Consider the following 16,974-nt stretch of genomic DNA (forward strand, 5'->3'; position numbering starts at 1 on the left):
CCCCATGGGGTGGTTGTGAGGATCAAGCTACATAACATAACTTTGGGGAAATCCCATAATATGTGCTGTGCTCAGATAATAACAAATAACAGGCCGGGCACAGTGGCTCACGCCTGTAATCCTGGCTCTTTGGGAGGCCAAGGCAGGCAGATCACTTGATCCCAGGAGTTCGAGATGAGCCTGATCAACATGGCAAAACTCTGTCTCTACTAAAAATACAAGAAATAGCCAGGAGTGGTGGTGTGCGCCTATGGTCCCAGCTACACAGGAGGCTGAGGTGGGAGGATCAATCAAACCCAGGAGGCAGAGGCTGCAGTGAGCCAAGATCATGCCACTTAACTTCAGCCTTGGTGACTGAGTAAGACCTCTTCTCAAAAAAATGAAAAACAAAACAAAAAAACACTTTATTCAACATTTACTGAGCAGGCATTAGCTTAAGTTCTTTACACATATTAATTTAACATTTCCCTACAAGGTACTAAATATTACTATCCCCATTTTACGGATGAGGAAATTGAGGCATAGATGTCAATTTCCTTCTCCTTTCCCTATCTGTAACATGGGAATTTTCAACCTTTCTCTATTTTTAACTCTGTTTCTGCTGCATGTTAATGGGTGCTCTGGGGTAAAAAGCCTCCATATTCAAATAAGTTAGAGAAGTGTGGGGCTGAATAGATTTCTTTCTTAAAAAATGGAGATGTAATTCGAATATAATAAAATCCAAACTTTTGGGCCAGGTGCGGTGGCTCATGCCTGTAATCCCAGCACTTTGGGAGGCCAAGGTGGGTGGATCACCTGAGGTCAGGAGTTTGAGACCAGCCTGACCAATATGATGAAACCCTGTCTTTACTAAAAATACAAAAATTAGCTGAGCGTGGTGGTATGTGTCTGTAGTCCCAGCTACTCAGGAGGCTGAGACAGGAGAATTGCTTGAATCCAGGAGGCAGAGGTTGCAGTGAACCAAGATCATGCCACTGCACTCCAGCCTGGGCGACAGAGCAAGACTCCATTTCAAAAAAGAAAAAAAAAATCCAATCTTTTAAATTGTACAATTGATTTGTTTTCAGTATACTCAATAAGTATGCAACCATCACTACTATCTAATCTCAAAACATTTTCACCATCCCCAAAAGAAACCCATAATAGTAGTCGCTCCCTATTTTTCCTGTCCCCAGCCCTACCAACCACTAATTTACTTTCTGTCTCTGTGGATTAGCTAAAACTCATACCTGGGTGTGTGGCTCACACCTGTAATCCCAGCACTTTGGGAAGCTGAGGTGGGAGGATCACTTGAGGCTAGGAGTTCAGACCAGCCTGGGCAACATAGCAAGACTCTGTCTCTACAAAAAAAAAAAAAAAAATCTTTTTTTAATCATCTGGGTGTGGTGGCACCTACCTGTAGTCCTAGCTACTCAGGAGGCTGAGGTGGGTGGATTGCTTGAGCCCAGGAGTTTGATGCTGCAGTGAGCTATGATTGTGCCACTGCACTCCAGCCTGGGCAGCAGAGCAAGACCCTATCTCTTAAAAACAAACAAAAACTCATATAAATAAAATCATACAATATGTAGGCTTTTGTGTATGGCTTTTTTCACTTAGCAAGATGTTTTCAAGATTTATCCATGTTGGAGCATGTGTCAGCACCTCATTCCTTTTTACGGCTGAATAAGATTCCACTGTATGATCTATCACATTTTTGTTTATCCATCTATCACTTATTAGCTTATTTCCACTTTTTTGGCTATTATGAATTTTGCTGCTATGAACATTTGTGTACATATGTCTTCAATTCTCTTGAGTATATCTCTTGAGTATACACCTAGAAGTGGAATTGCTGGGTCAAATGGTATCTCATCTCTACGTTTAACTTTTTGAGAAATTGCCAAACTGTTTTCCAAAGCTGCTGCGCCATTTTACATTTCCACTAGCAATCTCTGAGGGTTCCAATTTCCCCACATCCTTGTCAACACTTGTTACTGCCTGTCTTTTTTTATTTTAGCCATCCTAGTTGTGGGGAAGTGGTATCTCATGTTCCAGTTTGCATTTTTCCTGAAGATTATTGATGTTGAGCATATTTTCATGTGCATATTTTCCATTTGTGTATTGTCTTTGGATAAATGTCTATTCAAATATTTTGCTTACTTTTAATTTGAGTTTACTGTCGAATTTTAAGCATCCTTTTTTGTTTGTTTGTTTGTTTGTTTGAGGCAGGGTCTCCCTGTGTTGTCCAGGCTGGGGTGCAATGGTGAGATCTTGGCTCACTGCAACCTATGCCTCCTGGGCTCAAGCTATCCTCCCACATCAACCTCCCAAGTAGCCAGGACTGCAGGCACAGCACCATGCCTGGCTAATTTTTACATCTTTTGTAAAGATGAGGTTTTGCCATGTTTCCCAGGATGGTCTCAACCTCCTGGACTCAAACAACCCACCCACCTTGGCCTCTTAAAGTGTCGGAATTACAGACATGAGCCACCATGTCCAGCAATCATTCTTTATGTATTCTAGATACCAGACCCTTGTCAGATATGTGATTTACAAATATGTTTTCTCATTATTTGAGTTGAGTTATTCACTTTCTTGATAGTATCATTTGAAAAATAAAAGGTTTTTTTATGTGGTAAACTACATGTAACATAAAGCTCACCATCTTTGTTTTTGTTTCTTTGAGATAGGGTTTTGCTCTGTTGCCCAGGCAGGAGTGCAGCGGCAAGACCATGGCTCACTGCAGCCTCAATTTCCCATGCTCAAGCCTTCTTCCCACCTCAGCCTCCTGTGTAGCTGGGACTACAGGTGCGCACAACCACGCCCAGCTAATTTTTGTATTTTTTGTAGAGATGCGGGTGCGGGTCTTGATATATTGCCAGAGTTGGTCTCAGATTCCTGGGCTCAAGTGAGCCTTGGCCTCCCAAAGTGCTGGGGTTACAGGCGTGAGCTACTGTGCCCAGCCTAAAACTTACCATCTTAACCACTTTAGATGCACAGTTCAGAGGTGCTATGAACTGAAATGTGTATCTCATACCCTCCATATTTGTATTTTGAAGGTCTAACCCACATAACCTATAGTGTGGTTATATTTGGAGATAAGGTCTTAAGAGGTAATTAAGGTTAAATGAGATCATATCAGTGGGGCCCTAATTCAATAGGGTAAGAAGAGAAAAAGATACCAAAAATCTCTCTCTCCCCCCACTCCCTCTCTCCTTCTCTCCCTGATGTCTTCCCTTCTTTTCCAAACCCCACGTGTGCCTGCACACTGAGAAAAGGCTGTGTGAGGACCCAGGGAGAAGGCAGCCACCTGTGAGCCAGGAAGACAGACCTCACCAGGCACCAACCTGAGCCCCTTGATTTTGGACTTCCAGACTCCAGAACTGTAAGAAAATAAATTTCTGTTGTTTAAGCCACCTAGTCTGTGGCACTTTGTTATGGCAGTCCAAGCAGGCTAATACAGGTGGTATTGATTAAGTATAGTCAAAGTTTTGTGCAACCGTCACTACCATCTAGCTTCAGAACTCTTATCATGTTGCAAAACTTAAACTGTACCCATCAAAAAATAACTCTCCATTTCTCCCTCCCCCAGCCCTGGCAACCCCCATTTTACTTTCTGTCTCTAGTAATCTGACTACTCTAGGTAACCCAGAGAAGTAAATCACAGACTGTCTCTTTTTGTGGCTGGTTTATTTCACTTAGCATTTCATCAAGGTTCACCCATGTCGTAGCATATATGAGAATTCCCTTCCTCTGTAAGGCTGAATAATATTTCATTGCATACCACATTTTGTTTATCTATTCATCTGTCAACAGATACATGGCTTGCTTCTACCTATGGCTATGGTGAATAATGTTGCCATGAACATGAGTGTACAAATATCTCTTTGAGATTCTGCTTGCAAATTCTTTTGGGTGTCTACTGAGACGTGGAATTGCTGAATCATATGGCAATTCTATTTTTAATATTTTGAAGAACTGTCATACTGCTTTCTATAGCTGTTGCACCAATTTACATTCCTATCAATATTGCACACAGATTCTGTTCCAATTTCTCCATATCATTGCCAATGCTTGTTACTTTCTGTGCTTTTGATAGCAGGCATCCTATTGGGTGTGAGGTAGTATCTCCTTTTGGTTTTGATTTGCATTTCTTAATAACTATTGATGTTAAGCATCTTTTCATATGCTTGTGGCCCATTTATATATATTCTTTGAAGAAATGTCTATTCAAGTCATTTGCCTATTTAAAAAATCAGCTTTTTTTGTCATTGTTAAATTGTAGAAGTTCTTTATATTTTCCAGATACTAGACCCTTATCAGATATATGATTTGCAAATTTTTTTTCCTAATCTGTGGGTTGTCTTTTCACTTTCTCAATATTTTCCTTTGAGGCACAAATGTTTTTAATTTTGTTGAAGTCCAATTTGTCTATTTGTGTGTGTGTGTCTGTGAATGAAGAGCTTCTCAGAGCCTTTCCTATGTTCATGTAGATCAAGATTCCAAAAGACAGATGATCTTACTGCATTTCCACAACTTAGCTGACCACAGAAACCTAGTTCTGTGCCTCCCCCATCATCGTATTCTCCTCACAGAATAATTTGCAAGTCACAGAACACACTCTGAAATGTTCTGCTTTAAGGGTTTTCAGTACTCCATGAAAAACCCTTCAGCAGAAGATGAGTCATCACACATTCAGAACCCTAAAACCAGAATAGATCCAGCCCAGTGCCTGACTTCAGGGATGAGGGCCCAATGACCTGCCCAAAGCTTGGGAGACTGGGGAGAAGATCAGGCCCCTGGGACAACTACCCGAATGGGGAACTCCAGACAGGAAGCATTTGTCTTATCAGTTGTGCATGGGGTTGGGGCTGGGTGGGAGGACCTTGGTCAGCTGCTTCCAGAGTGAGGATTTTAGGCCCATCCTTTACTCCTGTGAGCCTTTGGTTTGGAAAGGCAGGGGCCCTTCTCCTCTCCCGTGGGATGCCAGGACTTGGGCTGCCTGCCAGTTGGCCAAGAGCTTTCTTGATTCCCTGCTTTGCTGTCTGCTCCAGACTCTCCCCAAACCCCTTTCTCTGGATGACTCAGGGGCAGATGAGTGAACTGAGTGAAAGAGCCAGAATCCAGGCCTTGGTGCAGCATCTGGACTGGCCCAGCCTGTCAGCAGGGCTGATGGGCTAAGCTCTGGGTGGTTTCTTATGGACTCAGAGGAGATTCTAGAAACAGACTCAGGAGGGCTTTCATAAGGCTGCCGTGGGCTCTGCCGGACACAGGCACATCCCAAGCTGGAACCAGCTGCTGAGATAGCAGCTGTATTCCATCTCCAGGATTTGGTTTACCAAGATGACAACAAGACCCAATGCCTGACAATTATACAACTTTTTCTTTGAGAGTCTGCACACACATCTCAGGCAATCTCTTAGTCACATGGGAGACCAGAGGGGCAATAAAATTCTTTCTCATTCACTCCTTCCTAACACATTATGACTGTGGAGAATCTAAGTGGTTAGAATCCAGATTCTTTGTTTTTATAGCTGCATATAGAGTAGGTTACATTTCCTCCTCTATATGCAGCTCTATCTTGGAAGGAACCACTAGATGGGCAGTCCCTAAAAACATGGTGTCATGAAAACAGCAATGGTTTTACAGTCTCATAAATGTGGGTTTGAATCTAGAGTCCTCCAGGTACTGGATGATTGACCTTGGACCACTTCTTTCACATCTCTGAACTTGATATTGTTCTTACACTTAAAGTGGAAATAACAATACATGTGAAAGATCTGGCACATATCGGTGGTTCCATAAGTGCTAGTTTCCTACTCAAATTGCATTGTACAGAAAAATCATCACAGGTGATGGAATTTCTCAATTGGAAAGGATCTTGGAGATGATCCAGTTGGATTCTTTAATTTTTCAGAGGACGAAGTTAGAGCACAGAGAGAGTAAGTGACTTGCTGAAGGGCACGCTGCAAAGTGAGATTGCTACATTCTACTCAACCCACGATTCCTTGGGAAGCTGAAGGCCCTGACTGGCTCCTCTCCCCAGGCACCAGCACTGCTCTTCTTAGGCTATTTACATGCTTTATCTTGAGGCTTGAGTTTTGACCAGTGGAGGCACTATTAGCCATGAGAATAGAAGACCGGAGGTTTACACAGTTACTCCAGGGAGCTGGCAACTTCAACAGCTCCTTATTTATTTCCATGGCTTCCTTGGGAAGAAAGGAGAAAGAGGATTTCAAAGGCTCAAAAAAGGTCAATTGTTTGCCCAAGGACACCCAGCAAGCTTGTAACAGAACCATGCCAGGGCCCCAGGTACCAACCTCTGTCCCAGAGCCATTCCTACCAGCTTCAGCTGCCTCCTTCACCCACTCAGAGATTCCTACCTCCAGCAGGGAAGGAGTTAATGCCAACCTCTGTTGGCCTCTGCAGGTGCTGCTCTTGAGAAACAGCCCCTTAGCAGAGTCTACAGATAATGGGAGCGGGAGAGATAACGAGCTTTTTGTCTTAATTGCAGATGGGAAAAAGGGTTGGCTTGTTGGAGGGCTTGGACAATTAACACAGCTGGGGTACAGGGCCTGATGAGCCCTGGATGGGGCCTTGCCCCTGCTGTCTCCTCTCCGACAAGCACAGCGATCAGGGCTATTATACCAACACGGGCGAGCCTGACGCAGCGTGAGCCTGGCCGAGGCACACAAAGAAATCAGCCAGGCAGGGAGGAGGCTAAGAAATCACCAAATGGGCCAAGCCCCAGAGGGTGCAGAGCCGCCATGGTTGGCCCCACTCAGACCCCTGGACAGTCAGAAAATGGGCTGAGCTGCACAATGCCAGGCCTTGGGTCCAGCCCTCAGGGCTATGGCAGCGGATGCTGAGGGATCCCATATACACAGTAGCCTCCTATAGCCTCTCCAAAGCCTAGGGGAACAGGGAGCAGCAAGGATGACAGTTAAGATCAGAGAGTGGGTGTGATTGGGTCTCAGAAGGAGAGCAGTCTGCTTAGGATCCTGTCTAGCTTATTGAAGGGTGTCATAGACCTGGCTCCTAGCCAGCAGCTTTGCAATCAGCAGGCAGGGGCTGTTGACCAGGCTGGGACTGGACCTTAGCACTTTTCCTTCACTAAGGTCCCCAGTGCTCTCCCACTCTCCCATTCCCGAGGACAGGCTTCCTCACATGAGCCCACCTCTCTGAGATACTGGACACTGCAGAATCATGCTCCCTCATTGGTTTCCCCGCCCCTTGGCCTCTGGGCCTGTCCTGGGCCTTTCCTTCCCGTCCATTCCTCACCATTCCCCAGCTCTTCTCTCTGTGGGGGAGCTGGCTGGCTGATTCCTGTAGGCTTACTGTCCCAGGGTCCTGAGTCAGCTGGCTTCTGGCTGGCTTCTCCCCACAGGAGGCACTGGAGGAAAGGAGAAGTCAGGGGATTCCTCTCTCTTCCCCTCTGCCTCAGGAGGTGTCATAGCAATATCCAAGTCCCTTTGGAGGCCCAGCCCTTCCCATACTGGTCCTGTGTGCTTCCAGGTTCCCAGGATCTTGGTTGCCTCTGCCTCAGAGTGGCAGCTGCTTCCTCCCCTGTTTGACTCATCAGCTCTTCTCTCTCTCATGTAGCCAGTTCTCAGCACTAAATTTCCTCTCTTGCAAATATGAAAAGTGGTTTCTGGTAAGAATGACTGATACAAACTCATGACTGGCCTTTCCTTGCCCTTCTCAGACTCACGTGTGGTGTCCTGCATGGCTCCTCTTTTGCTGACCACTTGTGAAACATGGCAGCTCTGTTCCTGGTCTGTTTGTTTGTTTGAGACGGAGTCTCACTCTGTCACCCAGTCTGGAGTGCAGTGGTGTGATCTCAGCTCACTGCAAGCTCCGCCTCCCGGGTTCACGCCATTCTCCTGCCTCAGCCTCCCGAGTAGCTGGGACTACAGGTGCCCGCCACCATGCCCAGCTAATTTTTTGTATTTTTAATAGAGTCGGGGTTTCACCATGTTAGCCAGGATGGTGTTTCTGGTCTTTTTTAAAAAAAAATTCTTAAAACCTTATCAGGGAGCTTTATTATTTTTTTCTTTTTTGAGACAGAGTCTGGCTATATCATCCAGGCTCGAGTGTAGTGGTGCAGTCTCGGCTCACTGCAACCTCCACCTCCTGAGTTCAATGAATTCTCGTGCCTCAGCCTCCAGAGTAGCTGGGATTACAGGCACTCACTGCAACACCCGGCTAATTTTTGTATTTTTAATACAGACAGGGTTTTGCCATGTTGACCAGGCTGGTCTCAAACTCCTGACCTCAGGTGATCTGCCCACCTTGGCCTCCCAAAGTGCTGGGATTATAGGCATGAGCCACGGCGCCTGGCTAGAGCTCTGTTTTTAACTACTGATTCTGTGTAATGACTCTCAAATCTGCCTCTCTCTGGCCTTAACTTCTCCACTGAGACACTTGTCCACCTGACATCCTTACTGGGCTGCTCACAGACTCCGCACAGTCAACACAGCTAAACTCTGTTTCTTTCTTTCCCTCTCAAAATCTGATGCTCATCTTCTCAGATGGGGCTACTAAGCCAAGGCATTAAGCTCCTCCTTTCTCCCACATCCATTCCAACCTGTGAATCTTGTCTCCTAAATCTCTCTCAAGATTATCCCTGCAACCCATCTCCATCACCATTGCCTGTGTTCAACCCTCACTTGAACCGTAACAAAAACCCACTCACTGGTCTCTCCACTCCCTGCCCTGTCCATCCCAGGATGACTGCTCAGAAACCCTTTAAGGGTTAGCATGGCAAACAACACCTTCTGTGATCCAGTCTCTACCCCATTCCCTACCTCTGCTGACTTCTAATGTTTTGTCTTCCTTTCCCAATGCCATGCACCGGCCCCCACGAACAACCTGCAGTGAGTACTCTGCCCTTCCTCCTGTCTGATGCCTCTGTGCCTTTGTAGCTGCTGTGTTCCCTGGTGAGATGCCCTTTACCATCATGTCCATCCAGAAATCCATTTGTCTTTCAAAGTTTAACTCAAGCATAACCTACCTCCTCTAAGAAGCCATTCTTCCTCCAACCCCATCCCAAGTAGGGTGATGATTCCCACCTCCTTTAAGCCTCCAGAATATCTCATATTCTTTTTTTTTTTTTTTTTTTTAAGACAGTCTTGCTCTGTTACCTAGGCTGGAGTGCAGTGGCGGGATCTCGGCTCACTGCAATCTCTTCCTGGGTTCAAGCAATCTCCTGCCTCAGCATCCTGAATAGCTAGGATTACAGGTGTGCGCCACCACGCCCAGCTAATTTTTGTATTTTTAGCAGAGACGGGGTTTCACCATGTTGGCCAGGCTGGTCTTGAACTCCTGACTTCAAGTGATCCACCTGCCTCGGCCTCCCAAAGTGGTGGGATTACAGGCATGAGCCATCACACCCGGCTGAAAACCATGTTCTAAATACTTGGATGGTATTTGATCTATTTGTTTGCTAGGCTTTGAACTCTTTGAGAACCAAAAAAAATTTTATTTGTCTTTATGTGCTGGCACAGAACAGTGTTCAAGAAAAATTCTGGGAGCTGGAGTACTGCGATTGTTAATTTTAGCTGTCAGCTTGATTGGATTAGGGGATACCCAGATAGCTAGTAAACATTATTTCTGGGTATGTCTGTGATGGTGTTTCCAGAAGAGATTGGCATTTGAGTCAGTGGACTAAGTAAGGAAGAGCCGTCTTCACCCAACGTGGGCAGCCACCATCTAATTCGCTAAGGGCCCAGGCTGAACAAAAAGGCAAAACAAAAATGTGAATTTGCTCTCTCTCTCCTGGAGCTGGGACACTTTTCTCCTCTTGCCCTTGGACATCAAGAACTCCAGCTTCTCTGGCTTTTGGATTCTGGGATTTCTGCCAGAGACCCTTCCCCCCAGTTTCTCAGGCTTTTGGCCTTGGGCTGAGAACTACATCATTGGCTTGCCTGGGTCTGAGGCCTTTAGACTTGGATTGAGCCATGCTACTGGATTCCCTGGTTCTTCAGCCTACAGACAGCCTATTATGGGACTTCTCAGCCTCCAAAATCACATGAGCCAATTCCCATAGTAAATCCCCTCTCGTGTATCTATTTTTATATCCTATAGGTCTGTTTCTCTGAAGAACCCTAATACAAGTACTTTTCCTTATTCCTCCCAATAGTTGTACTTACAACTAAAAACCCTGGACATTATATATAAAGCAAACATAAGAAGACTCTGAAAGGTGGAGATAAAAAGGTAGATTGAGGCCAAGCGCAGTGGCTCATGTCTGTAATCCCAGCATTTTGAGAGGCCGAGGTGGGCGGATCACTTGAGAGCAGGAGCTCAAGACCAGCCTGGCTAACATGGTGAAACTCTGTCTCTACTAAAAATACAAAAATTATCCAGGCGTGGTCGTGCATGCCTGTAATCCCAGCTACTCAGGAGGCTGAGGCACGAGAATTGCTTGAACCCAGGAGGCAGAGGTTGCAGTGAGCCATGATTGTGCCACTGCACTCCAGCTTGGGTGATAGAGTGAGACTCTGTCTCAAAAAAAAAAAAAAAAAAAAGATGGATGCAGTAGGGACCTTGGGACTCAAGGAAAAACATGGTGATGACGTCTCTGAGTTCGTTTATTTGTTTTTTTCTTCATAAACTCCAGACTCGGAGCTGAAGAAGTCATCAACCCAGAAATGCCAATGGGTGCAAACAAAAGAAGCCTCAACAAAAGCCTGCTTTCTCCAGCCAAAGACCAGGAAAGTGGCAGCCCAGAAAGACAGAAAAGTTTTCTTTTTTTTTTTTTTTGAGACAGAGTTTTGCTCTTGTCACTCAGGTTAGAGTGCAATGGCGTGATCTCGGCTCACTGCAACCTCCGCCTCCCAGGTTCAAGCGATTCTCCTGCCTCAGCCTCCTGAACAGCTGGGATTACAGGTGTGTGCTACCACGCTTGGCTAATTTTTATATTATTAGTAGAGATGGGGTTTCGCCATGTTGGTCAGGCTGGTCTCGAGCTCCTGACCTCAGGTGATACACTCACCTCGGCCTCCCAAAGTGCTGGGATTAGAAGTGTGAGCTACCATGCCCAGACTAGAAAACTTTTAGATGAGAGTTGTTCAGTGATAAAGTTTGAACGATGATAGTTGTTCAAACGTTTAGATGATAGATAGTTCATTCCAGCCAAACACCATAGGAAAAACTGTGGCTCCCACTTTCATCCAGGGCAGCGAAGGGCAAGTGGGGAGCCTAGAGTCTACCTTCACTAGGCCGTGATGAAGTGCCCAACAACCCCACTAGGGTGGTGTCAGAGAAGGCTGAGTAGCAAGCCCAAACTTCTATCCCCTCCTCCTGGTAATGAGGCCATTCATTATCAGTGGAGCCCATATGCGGAGCCTGGACTTCCACCCCCACCTAGCAGTAATAAGGCACCCTTCCCCCTTCCCACAGTGTGGTATAAGAGGAGGCCTAGTGGAGAGACAGAACTTTCACCATTACCCAGAGATAAGCCACCCTCAGCTCAGTTCCCCTGGAGACCAACTAGGGAGCTGGAACTCCTACCCCTAGCCCGGGGGTAATGAAGAACAAAGAATAGAAGCTATAAAGAAGACCAAATGGAAAATTTTAAACTGAAAAATACAATAACTGAAGTGTTGATCTCAGTGGATGGGATCAACAGTAGAATTAAGGAGAACAATCAGTGAACTGGAAGATAGAACAATAGACATTAACCAATATGAACAACAGAAAGAAAATAGACCAAAACAAAAAGCAGAGCAGATTCTTAGGGGTCTGTGGGACTATAACAAAAGATCTAACTTTTGTGTTATTGAAGTTCTGGTAAGAGAAAAGAAAGAGGATGGTGCTGAAAAAGTACTCCAAGAAAAAACAGTTGAAAACTTTCCAAAGTTGGCAAGAGACATAAACCCACAGATTCAAGAATCTGAGCAAATGCCAAACAAGATAGACCTAAAGAAAGCACAAATTAAGCATCTGCAAATTAAAGACAAAGAAACGATCTTGAAAGCAGGAAGAGAAACAGGAAACCTTAATCTACAGGTGGAAAGCGTTCAAATGACAGTAGATTTCTCATTGGAAACCATGGAGGACAGAAGGAAGTGGCACAATATTTTTCAAGTGCTGGGGGGGAAATAAAAAGAACTGTCAACTCATAATCCTATACCCAGTAAAAATATTCTTCAGGAATAAAGGGGAAATCAAGAACATTCTCAGATGAAGAGAAACTAAGAGACTTTGTTGCCAGAAGGACTACTCTAAAAGAATAGCTAAAGGAAGTTCTCCAAACAGAAAGGAACAGACTAGAGAATCCAGAAGCAGACCCACACAAATATGCCCAACTGATTTTTGACAAAGGTGCAAAAGTAATTTAATAAAGGAAAAACAGCTTTTCCAACAAATGGTGCTGGAGTGATTGGACATCCATAGCCAAAAAAAAAAAAAAATCTAAGTCTGAAGCCTTATGCCAAAGTTAACCCAAATGGATTGTGTGTTTAAATGCGAAACATAAAAATACAAAACTTTGAGGAAAAAATATTTTAAAAATCTTTGGCAAAGAGTTCTTAGACTTGATAACAAAAGCACAAGCCATAAGAGGAAAAATTGATAAATTAGACTTCCTCAAAATTAAAATGTTTCATTCTGTAAAAGATCCTGTTACAATGTTGAAAAGACATACAGAGTAGGAGAAAATATTTGTCAACCACATATCCAGCAAAGAACCAGCACTTATAATACAGAAAGAGCAATCAAAACTCAACAGTCAGGCCAGGCACAGTGGTTCACTCCTGTAATCCCAGCACTTGGGAGGCTAAGGCGGGAGGATTGCTTGAAGCCAGGAGGTTGAGGTTGTGAGCTGTGATGGCACCACTGCACTCCAGCCTAGATGACAGAGCAAAACTCTGTCTCAAGACAAAAAAAACAAAACTCACCAAAAACCAAACAATTCAATTAGGAAATAGGCAAAAACGTGAAGAGATATAGCACCAAAGAGATGCCTAAATAAGCACATGAAAAGAAATTCAAAATCATTAGCCATTAGAGAAATGCAAATTAAAACCATGAGGAGATATTACTACATACATATTAGAATGGCTACAATTTTAAAGCAATGACAACATCAAATGTTGGTGAGATGCAGAGAAACTGGATCCTTCATACATTGCTGGTAGAAATGTAAAATGGTACACCCACTTTGGAAAGTGATTTGGCAGTTTCTTAAAAAATTTAACTTGCAACTAACACATGACCCAACAACTGTACATCTCAGAGAAATGAAGACTTATGTTCACACAAAAACCTCTACATGAATGAATATATTAGCTTTATTATTATTATTATTTTTAGAGACAGTCTCGCTGTGTTGCCCACACTGGTCCTGAACTCCTGGGCTCAAGGGATCCTCCTCCCTCAGCCTCCTGATTAGTTGAGATTACAGGCACATGCCACCATCCCCAGCTTATCAGCTTATTCTTAATAGCCCCAAACTGGAGACAACCCATGTCTTTCAATAATGAACGATTAAACAAACTATGGTACATCCATATCATAGAATATTACTCAGCAACAGAAACAACTGAACTATTGATACACACCTGGATAAATCTCCACAGAATTATGCTAAGTGAAAAATAACTGTTCCCAAAAGGAATATGCTCTATGATTCCATTCATATAACATTCTTGAAATGGCAAAAGTATAGAAATGGCAAACATATTAGTAGTTGCCAGGAGTCAAAGAAAGGGTGGAGGCAGGAGAGGAGTGGGTGTGGCTATAAAAGGGCAACATGAGGGATCCCTGTGGTGACAGGACTGTTCTGTATCTTTACAGCGCCAGGCCAATATCCTGGTTGTGATATTGTACTACAGTTTTGCAAGATGTTAACACTGGGGGAAGCTGGGTAAAGGGTATCCAGGATCCCTTTGTGGTGTTTCTTACAATTGCATGCAAATCTATAATGGTCTCAGAATTAAAAGTTTAATAAAAGTCAACAATTGTGGAAACCATGCACGAATGAGTAATTGAGTCAGTGAAAGAACACAGGAAATTAGGGAAGAAATATCCCATGCCTGGTGATCAACGGCCAAGATGCAAATAGATGCTCTAGCCTACAGTCTCTCTCACTTCATAATTTGTCCCTTCCCTCCTTCCTTCATAATAAACTCGAGAAACACTTTATCAAAGAAACTGTCCTTAATTGGCCTCGGATTTTGTTACATCACCACTCCGTGCTCCTCCAGGACTCATGTTAATTTTCGACATTAGGTATTTGTCTTTGTTTGGGTTTGGATTTTCCTTCCAATATAAGGGGTCCCTGAACATTTCCTCCATCAGACTGGGGACAGCCTAAGGGCAAACACCTTCATCATCCCATTGGATACCCCTTCCTGAAGTAGATACGCACTTCTGAATACTGCAACAGAATTCAATACAAGATCTGCCAACTCCAGTGAATTTAGGTGTTCCCAAAGATCGATGTCAATAAATACTGGCTGAGTTGAACTGAACATGCTATAAATTCCCTAATGCACAGGACTAGATTCTACAGCTCAGCAGTTCATAGGCCAGTAGACTAAGAGACAAAGGATCAAGGAGAAAGAAGGGCAAGAAGGGTAGAAAGATAGTAAGGACCAGGTTGGGGGGGTCCACCAGGAACCCTGAAGAAGACACATCTGTCTCTCTCTAGGTCTCTGTCTCTGGTCCTCTCCCCAGCTGCTTCTCAAACTAATTCCCATGAAAAGGGAAGCACTGAGAGTCCTAGGGGTTAGAAACACATTGAAACAAAGAAAAGTTAAGTCACTTTCAGCCATTCCACTCTGCATCAGGACTTCAAAGGAGAAAGCAACATCGAGGTTGAAGATGGGCCCTTTGTGTCAGCTGCTGGAAAGTCTTTGGCTTTTCCAGGCAAGGATTAGACAATGGCCTGGGCACTTTGCAGCTTTCCTCTCCCCATGCTAGAGAGTGTGGGGCCTCTGGCACTGTCTGTCTTCCATGCCTTCCTAGCCAAGCGCCATGAGCGCCCCCGTCTGAGCAGAGGCCGAGCAATGTGTGGGCTGGCAACAAGCCCCACAGCTCTGCTTCCTTCCACCCGAGACACTGAATCTGTCTGTGCAGAGGATAAACAGAGGCAGGGAGGGTCAGGGCTCCCAGCGCTGGTGATGGTGGTGGTAGCAGGCGCAATGGTGGCTCCAGCTAGTTTCTGGCAGTGGCAACAGAATTGATCTGAGCAGGCTTCTTGTGCCATGACTTTGGCTGTGGTTCTGGCTACCAGCTTTCCTTGGAAGCTGGAGGTTTCCCAAGCCTGGTTCTGCAGCCTTCCCACTTGCTCATTAAGTTACTGGGATATCCAACAAGCTCTTTCTCTGTGACATTGAGCAGGGTTGAGTTCCTTTGCTTGCTCACAGGAAACCTGAGGTCCAGCGTGGGACTGACCACCACAGGCTCTGGGTTGCCCACCCCGACTCAGAGTGCCGGGTTCATGCTGTCTGCCTGGTGCTTTCCCACAACTCGACCCAAACCCATCATCCTGTAAAGTCCAATTCTCATGCCACCTGCTCCACAGAGCAATCTTGGATCTCTCCAGAGAAAGAAAGTCTCTCTCGTCAACACTCCCCAGCATTTTACCTGACTCTCTCTGTGGGGATTTAACACTTCCTACTTTAGATTACAGAAAGTTGCGCATGACTTTTCTTCCTTACTACATGGTGAGTCGCCTGAGGCTGAGGTCACCTCTTGTTTTCTCCCTTGTACCCAGCCCAGTCCTCCACACGGAAGAGTGCTCAATAAATGCTTATAAATAGAACTCTACAGTTTGTTTAGACTCGTTCTTTTTTTTTTTTCTTAGAGACGGGGCTGCACTCTGATGTCCAGGCTAGAGTGCAGTGCCGCCACTATCATAGCTCACTGTAGCCTCAAACTCGTGGGCTCAAGCGATCCTCCCGCCTCCGCCTCCCAAGTAGCTGGGACTACAGGCATGTGCCACCATGCCTGGCTAATTTTTAAAATTGTGTTAGAGATGGGGCCTTGCTATGTTGCCCAGGTTGGGACTAGGCATTCTTAACTTGGGGTCCAGGCACCCCCTGAGCTGAATGTAATGCGCATTTTTTGGATACAATGCCCACAGCTTTCATCAGATTTCCAAAAAGGGTACATGACTCCAGACCAATTAATAATAGATCATATTTGTAGAGTGTTTACTAGGTACCTGGCACCATTCTATATATTTTTCATGTATTAGCTCTCTTAATCATCACAAGAATCCTGGGAGATAGGTACAGCAGGCGGGCCTGGAGCAGAAGACAATTTGGGCCTCCCTCTATCATGACGGAGGGTCCTGACTGCCAAACAGGAGGCAGGGAGGGGGTGTGTGACAGACATGTAGGGGAGGGGACAAAGCTCTCTGTCAGGAAGAACTGGTGCAGAGGCAGGGCAGGGCAGGGGCTCCATGAGGGTTTACCTGGGGTCACATGGCTCCTCTTCAAAAAGACTTGTTTTTATTCCCCTCCCTTCCTTCCTTCCTTTCTTCTTTCCCCTTGAAAAAGTGTGAATATGGTACAGGTGTGCACACACACACACACATACACACACACACATCAGGAGATGAAACATTATCTGGACTTAGCAGCCACGTTCTGTGAAATCAGTACTCCAGGGTCAGCTCCACGTGGACTGCCTCGACTTGATGTCCTGCCATCTGTACATCCTTTGAATCAGTCAGGGTGTCTGGCCTAGATGGTAAATTCCTCAGGGACAGGCCCTAAGCCTATGCATAATTCAATCTGAGCTTGCTGAACACAAATGAACATTGTCAAGCCTTTAAACAAAGTTTGATTATTTACTTTCAAAGGAGGGCTCTTCCATGCAACCTTCCCAGTGATGACACCAGTTTCAGATGGAGCTGACCTTGAGTTTCTGGGCACAGGCTTCTAGAAGGTGAGATGGGCAGGGGCAAGATGGAGTAGGAAGGAGCAGGGTTGGACAGCATGGGAGGAGATGGCTATGGGGACAGAAAGAAAAGTAATTCCC

The 16,974-nt window shown here is 45.0% G+C and overlaps 1 protein-coding gene across 3 annotated transcripts in view; it reads right to left on the reverse strand.

The window, feature by feature from the left end:
* Window positions 1-16,974, reverse strand: part of NAV1 (neuron navigator 1) — a 283,952-nt gene that overhangs the window by 233,021 nt on the left and 33,957 nt on the right. For 2 of the 3 annotated variants that reach the window (XM_058430891.1, XM_058430890.1), the window contains exon 2: window positions 1,230-1,340. The exons of the other annotated variant lie outside the window; for it this stretch is intronic. The gene's annotated coding sequence lies outside the window, so the exon portion shown is untranslated. The remainder of the gene's footprint in view (window positions 1-1,229; window positions 1,341-16,974) is intronic. 3 annotated transcript variants of the gene reach the window in all.

Source organism: Hylobates moloch, unplaced genomic scaffold (assembly GCF_009828535.3).
Source record: "Hylobates moloch isolate HMO894 unplaced genomic scaffold, HMol_V3 SCAFFOLD_18, whole genome shotgun sequence".
Taxonomy (NCBI): Eukaryota; Metazoa; Chordata; class Mammalia; order Primates; family Hylobatidae; genus Hylobates; species Hylobates moloch.